Source organism: Rhinatrema bivittatum, chromosome 8 (genome assembly GCF_901001135.1).
Source record: "Rhinatrema bivittatum chromosome 8, aRhiBiv1.1, whole genome shotgun sequence".
Classification (NCBI taxonomy): domain Eukaryota; kingdom Metazoa; phylum Chordata; class Amphibia; order Gymnophiona; family Rhinatrematidae; genus Rhinatrema; species Rhinatrema bivittatum.
Genome location: NC_042622.1, coordinates 208,666,533 through 208,673,875, shown reverse-complemented (window position 1 = coordinate 208,673,875; position 7,343 = coordinate 208,666,533). Strand labels below are relative to the sequence as shown.

The window sequence follows — 7,343 nt, the reverse complement described above, 5'->3', positions numbered from 1 at the left end:
TCCCCCCCACCTTTGCTTTCTGTAGTAGGGATGGAGAGAGGGTTGGGGGGCTGCAGCAGCTGTGGACCAGCTAGTGGCTTGGGGACAGATTGAGAGCTGCGATTCCCGCACTGTCCTGTCGGTTTAGGAAGACATGAGGGGTTCGGAAGTGCAGTTTGTCTCTCTCTCTCTGCTCCTGGCCAGCCTTCTGCCCTGACTGCCAAGGCAGGCAGTATGGAAAGGGACCTGAAAATTCAGGGATGGGGAGGAACCTGGGAGGGGAAGGAAGAGTACGGGGGAAGGGAGGACCTGAAAAGGGGAGGGAGAAGGACCCTGAGGGCAGACTGGGTGAGAGTAGAAAAAGGGGAACCAGGGGAAGGCAAGGGTGATGGAGTGTGAGGGGAGGAAGAGGGACATTTTATTGTCGGGGGGGGGATAGATGAGTGGAGGTCCTTAAGGGAAGAAGAGGGTCTGTATCCCTGGGCCTCCGCCAACCCTCCCTTGAGCATATCTGTTACTCGGGGGCATCAGCTGTGGATCCATAGCGCACGTGCTGTTTGATCAGAGCACCATCCAGATCGGGGCTGTTAAGTCCCAGGGGCCACTTTTTTTTTTCTTTTCTTTTCTTCAAAGCATTTTGTTCCATGTACGTTCACATCTATTAGCTGTGCATTGATTTATGAAGACTTGCTGTTGTGTGTGTGTGTGGGGGGGGGGGGGGGGGGGGGGGGGGGGTCAGCAGCATCTTTCACCTCCCAGGGTCTCTGGCTGAAATCTGCCTTGGGTCACACTTGGGGGTGCGGAGGGAGATTTTATTACCATCTGAAAGCTGTTTTGACGGCCTGCGTGTAAAGGAAGTAGGCGCGTTCGGTCCGGGTTCCTACTGCAGAGCTTATCCGCGCCATTGTAAAGGCTTCCCCTGTCACAGCGGGCAGGGCTTTGCCGCCTGTTTGTCTCTTCTGGCAGACTGCTCGCTCTGGCGAGGCCGGGAGGAGGTACCACGCCTGGACAAAGAGGCGTTCCTCTGCGGGAGGCCAGGTCTTGCTGAGGGCCGGAGCAGGCGATCGTCAGCCCGTAGCAGCCGCTGCTCCCCCGCGCGGGCTGAGCCCTCGACTGCAGGTGGCCGCCAGAGTTAACCAGCGTGAGCGCCACGTGGACCGTGGGACCTTGAAAATGTGTCAGGCCCCAAGGCTCCTTGTTTTCAGCCCTCCTTTAGGACACGCCCAATGCTGGCCGAACCTTTGAGCTTTTGGGGTGGGGGGGGTGTCTTCCTTAGTCTGTTTCACTTGATGGCCCCCCTCTCACAATTCTTCCTCTAACTCGCTGCCACGCCTCCCAGCCTCGAACATCTGGGGCTGCAAGTTTTGATTCCCATCGTCCCGGTTATTTTCTTAATTGCCAAGTTAATCTCATTTCCTAATTCGATTCCCATCGTTTCTGCACCTTTTGTGATTAACGTATGGTATCTCGGCAAAACCGGTGCCCAACATATATAAATGGAGGTTATAGGTTCAGATGGATTTTACCCTTGGGTGCTCCAGTAACTTGGGGCTGCTGCAGACTCTCACAAATAGGGACTGGCAACCACAGGGTAATGCAGAGCCTACATGGAGAAAAAAAGGAGACCAGACTCAATTTTACCATCTGCGAGCTTCTGAGTCTCTTCTAAAAGATAAGGATGGTGGCTTGGGAAAAGCAAAAGTAATTACCCGTGAGAAGTGACAGGGCTGTCAGAGAAGCAGGCATCAAACTGACCAGAGCAACCTGTTTTAAGTACGTAAGCAAAACATTTAGAGACTCAGGATGTACGTTTGATTGCATTTATTTAAACTTTGCAAAATACTACTCTTTAAAAGACTTGGAAACTGAGCAACAGAATTACAGCTGTTTAAGGAAGTGGTTTAAATATTGTTTCCAGAAAGTAAAACTCAATGGTGTTGGTGTTTTCAGGAGTACTACAAGGAAACACTGGGGGGGGGGGGGGGGGGGGGGGGTGTGCCTGTGCACCAAAGCTTTTCTCTCATCTTGAGGCTGTTGCAATAAAGCAGATTCAGCCACACAGCTTCTTAATGCACGGGTCACACTTTTTTTTTTTTTTTTTTTTTTTAACGCCTGATGCTGTAAGCTAATGGTATGCTAATGCATCGGGAGTTATTTAAAAAAAAAAAAGTGTGCACATTGCAAAATGAGCGCACATACCCAAGTTAATACGTGAGCTCAGCACAGGCTGAATGAACGTTTTAAAGTCTGGGATGGGGGAATGTCTCGGCTGTGATTTAAGGGCAACAAGACTTCTGAGCATTTAAAATATGCTTTATGTGCACAAAAATGCTTTCGGCGCAGCAAGCATATTTATGCGCAGAAAACATGCTTTGTGCATGCTTTCATTTGCATGGGATTTCCATGTGAGGGCGCCAAGCAGGACGCAAGGTTTTGCACGCATGTTTCCTGGGTGCACAAGACTCCTTGCTGCGTCGGGAATGTTTGTAACCAGCTGAAGGTAGAACTGCGCACTCTGCATCTTATTGCATTGGTCCCCCTTGTATCCATGGGGGACATGGTTAATACATAAGGGCCCCCTAGTTGGCTAGGTTGAAAGAAAGAGGTCCAGGATGTCCAACTGTCCTGAGACCTGCAGCCTTGTCTATAACAGTAAAAAAAAATAAAAAAAAATAAAAAAATTTCCTTGCATCTAAATTGGTTTAAAATAGCTGAGCTAGCACTCTTCTCCAGAGCATTACCTGCCCTTATCTCCTCTTTCCCCGGCTTCTCTTGTAAGAACTTGTCAAACGCCCCTTTGAAGTTGACCACTGCTGTAGTGTTCATTACCACACCGCTCCATAATGCCACCTATCTTTTGGCCAGATGAAGTCCTGCAAGGTATTTTTTTTTTGGGGGGAGGGAGGGGGTTGTGAGGTTTTTTTTTGTTTGTTTTTGGCTTGTGGCAGAACTTGTGCAGTTTCAGTGCTGCCGCGCACAGAAGGTACCATGTGACCAGCGACACTTCAGTAAGAAGTCTGTTCATCGGGACAGTCGATTTAAACCTAGGTATGCGGAGGAAAGCCAGCACCACCAGTGGAAGAAGCAACAGCCGAAAGAAAGGCCCGAGCTGGTTCGTAGAGTTTAGGAGGCAAGGTTGTACAGCCCCACTCGTGCATTAATTCTGCCAATAAATCTGCGTCTGTGTATGGCATCCTATGCCTTTCAGTGAGCAGGGGTAGCGGGACGAGCCAGTTCAGTACATTAATGTATGTCTGTATATAATATCTAACCGGGCTGGAAACCTCCCGGGCATCAGGTCACCCAGGGAAAAAAAAACAAACATTGGTGCCACCATGGATAAGAGAAGTGTGGGTGAGAGAAAATGCGACTGCTGATTGTGAGCCCATGTGGAGACACCACAGTCCTGGGGGGGGGGGGGGGGATACCTTACTTGCAGGCCATATCGAGAAGAAGAGGCAGGAAGGGAGAGATGTTCTGGAGGGTGGGTCCTGGTTGGGGTGTGTTGGGGGGGGGGTGAATATATAAATGTGTCCAGGAGGGTGGGGGGTGGTGTGTGTGTGTGTGTGCAGGGGGAGGGGATAATACATACATGTGTCAGAGTTGGGATGGGGGGGGTGGTTAGGTGTATACATTAAGAATTTGTCCTGTGAGGAGGGGACTTATGCAAATATATAATCCATGCAAGGTGGAAAGAGGCGTTTGGGTATTGGGGGGGGGGGGGGGGGGGGGGGAGGAGAGCAGAGGCCCTGCCCGTGAGCCGTGTGTGGTGTGTGTGTGTGTGTGTGTGTGTGGCGGGGAGGAGACAGCAGAGGGTTACTGTGCTGCTTGGAGTGTGGGTGGAGCCTGGGCTCCTCTCTGCCCGCCTCTTCTCTTTCAGGAGTCTGTGCAGAGGTGTCCCTGCTGTGGCTGGCTGCGGCAGGCTCTCGCACACCGCTGCTGTCAGGGAAGCCATGGTGCTGATGCTGATGTGGGGAGGGTGAGGGGAAGAGGTGAGGGAGTCATGCTTCTCCCGTCTTGGACGCAGCACGGGCCGCTTCTCGCCATGAGTCTGCCTGCCCGGGTCTCCTCTCCGTGCTCAGTTGCTTTGTGAGTGCTTTTTTTCTGCTTGTTTCTTTGCCAGGGGGAGTTGGCTTCCCCCCACCCCCATCCCCGGCTGGCTTTGGGGGAGAAAAGCAGGGTGTGGGAGATGTGAATCAGCAGAATCTGAGCAGAGAGAATCCCCAGAGGGTGGGGGGAAGGGAAGGTTAAGGGAAGCCCTGCTTCAAAGACACGGATGCTTTTGCCGGCGGTTTCTGCCTCTCCTCCTCCCCTGTGCCTGCCAGGATAACGTGCATGCAATCCTTCATCTCGTTCCTGCCTCTCCAGCTGGTGCTGTGGGCCTAGGACCTGAACTCCCTCTAGATGCTCAGTTTGGGTGGGGGCGGTCGCTAATCTTTTTTTTTTTTTTTCCCCTTCCTTCCCCCTCTCTCTGTGTGCCACAGGTTCATCCTGCCCGGGGCTGGGCTTCCGGCTGTAGCCGTGTACTCGAGCCTGGGTGGGGAAGATTCAGGCGCCGCCGGGGTGATGTGGAGGAAAATCCGTGGTGTGCGGGGGGGGGGGGAGGGGAGGGGAAGGGGGGCAGGCCGGTGTTAGACAGACGGGAATCCCTGAGGAGGTGGTGCTGGACAGGAACAGAAGGCATCGACCTTCTGGGCTGGAGCGGATGCTGTTTGCGGGTCTTGGGCAGGCCGTTAGGTCACGGTATTGGATGTTGAATTTGTTGCAGAAGGATGGCAGGAGGCGTTGTGTAAAATGTTGGGACAGTTAGTGGGGGGCTCCGGGACCCCCTCCTCCTCCTCCTCGGCTCTTTGTCTCTGAGATTATTGGCAGGCAACACCTGCCTGTCCTCTCTCTCTCTCCCTCTCTCATATAGTTAATGCTCTGCTGATGCTTTTATTCCGCAGAGCTGGAAAAAGCTTGTAAAATGCCAGTGGCATGGAGGAAAGAGATACTGATGGGAACCCACAGGACACAAGGGCACCAATCCCGGTGCAGGCCGCGAAGTCTGTCCTGGCCTCTGCGGGCCTCGTCTCTTCCCTGTTGCTGAATGCGAAGCCTGTCCTTCGCTGGGGCGTGTACCTGCGGGCGGATGTCATGAAATCCTTTGTGATACTGACAGCGCCGGAGAAGGCTTGGTACATGGGGGGACTGGGCAGGGAGTCGTCCGGCTCCCTTTGTGCTGCAGAGGGAGCCGGGCCGGCTTGTGCCGCACGTGAAGTGTTGAGAAGCTCCCCTTGGCTCGGGTCTGTCAGTTTAAAAAAAAAAAAAGTCAGGCCCGCCCAATTTAAGCTGAAGGTAAAAGACCCAAGTCCTCCTTCGAATTGGAGCTTGCTCTTCTTGACGATTTCTGATTTCCTTGCACTGGGCCACTTTCCGTAGAAGCTGCTTCACGAACCCCACCGTTTTGAATTTTTTTTGGCGGTGTAACCGGCGGTGCCCGTCCCCCGTACGGATACCCCGGACCTCTGCTGTTGCCTGCTTTGCTGGCGATTCCGTGCCGTTGAGCGCCCTGCGTTTTATTTCCTCTCCGAATAGTGGAGCGGGTGCTCTCGTGGGTGAGGTGTTGGGACTCTTGTGAGGCCTTGCTCTTCAGGCCTCGGTGAGATCCGGCTGATGTTGCTCTCCCTCCCCGGAAGCCACCGTGAGCGTTGGCACCCGCAAGCGGTATCGATCTCTCCGTGGCACGGGCATGCGCGGTGCCACGGAGGCGCCATGCCTCTCCCCCCGCTGTGAATGCCTCCGCCGGTGACTGCTGGTGGTGGGTGGTGGTGGTGGTCATAACTGCACGCTGGTGCTCGTCGCCACCGTCCGCCTCCAGGGACGCAGTACTGTACCGTTATCGAGATTGTTCGATTAATAATTTACGTTGGTTGCCGCTGTAAAATGTATGGGCGCTGCCACCGGTGGTAGTTCCTGCTGGTCCCTGTGGCACAGGCCTGCGCCGCGGGGGGGAGAGAGTGGTTCCCACACGGGCGGTCTGCAGCTCCGTGTCCGAACCCGGGCGTCTTGAGCGCGGTGGAGTTTTACCTGTTTTCTACCGCACCTGCATAGATGGGGGGGGGGGGGGGGAGGGAAACGACCGCAATTTCTGCTGCCCCAAAACGTAATACTTTTTTAAAAAAGAACAAATGGGGAAAACCAGAAGTTCCCCACCTTTGCGGTACCTCTCGGCGCTGAGGCGTGGTGGTATAATTTATAGGGGTTTTAAGCCATAAGAGCGCATTGGTGATCACTGCTGCTGCAGAGGGCAGCTGTGCATATTGGGGGGGGGAGCGGAAGCCTCTCTGTAAATGGAGATGGGGCAACTTTGCAGGCGACAATGCACTGTGCTGGGGGCGGGGAAGGTGGGCAGCTCCGAGCATAGCAAAAGGGAGGTGGTTTCTCTGCGCGTGAGGGTCGGGTTGGTCTGGGTGGGTTACAGTGTGGGGTGGTGTCTTCAGGTTGGGAGGAGGGACTTCTGCATGTGGCGCTGGAATCGCCATTCCGGGGGAGGGGGGGCGCTGTGCATGTGGTTTGGTTTTGTTCCTGGTGACAGTAAGTCTGATTATACTAAGTATTTTTTTCGGTGATAGGAAAGGAGCTGCACGTGTGTTTACCGTGCAGCTGCTGTTGGAGCATAAGTTGGGATGGAGGAAGCCATGGGGGGTAGGGGGGGATAAAGTGGGAGGGATTTTTTTTTTTTTTTTTTTTTTTTAGAAGAATAAAAAGTTTCTCATCTTTGCCGCCCTCTGCTCGCAGACCGTGATGGTTCCTGAATAGTTTTTTTTTTCCTTTTTTGCTCCTAGGGCGAGGAGGGACCTCCCAGTTTGGAATACATCCAGGCCAAGGACCTGTTCCCGCAGAAGCAGCTGGTGAAGGAGGAGGAGAACCTGCAGGTAAGGGTGGGGCGGAGCAGCGGGAAGGGGAGGGACCCATTTACTGACCGTCCCCAAGGTAGGAGTAGATGTGATGTCCCATGGAGAATCCCCCTCCTCCCACTGTATCCAGCAGGGGGCTCATGCTGACAGCCAAAGTTTTTTTTCATAGGGAAGGGAGCAGGAGTAGTTCAGAGCAAAGGAGATGAGGCATGGAGGGGGGGGGAGAATGGGGTAGATCAAGGGATGCAAGCAGTGGAGAAGAGGAAGGGGCATGGGGAAGTACCTATGACCGCACAGGAGTGTTTGGTTTTTTTTTTGTTATTTTTTTTAATTTCATAGCAGGGCACATGAGGATTAGACGAGGCATTTAATCTGCACAAATGCAGCTAGCCGGAGCCAGCCCTTGTCAGGGGACATTTTGTGTATTTTAAGATTTGGGATGCCTGCTCCTCCATTTCCCACGTG

General features: G+C 53.5%; 1 protein-coding gene across 3 annotated transcripts in view; it reads left to right on the top strand.

The window, feature by feature from the left end:
* Positions 1-6,778: 6,778 nt before the first annotated feature.
* MTMR4 (myotubularin related protein 4) overlaps positions 6,779-7,343 on the top strand; it is a 50,044-nt gene continuing 49,479 nt past the window's right edge. For all 3 annotated transcript variants that reach the window (XM_029612838.1, XM_029612841.1, XM_029612839.1), the window contains exon 1: positions 6,779-6,896. The gene's annotated coding sequence lies outside the window, so the exon portion shown is untranslated. The remainder of the gene's footprint in view (positions 6,897-7,343) is intronic.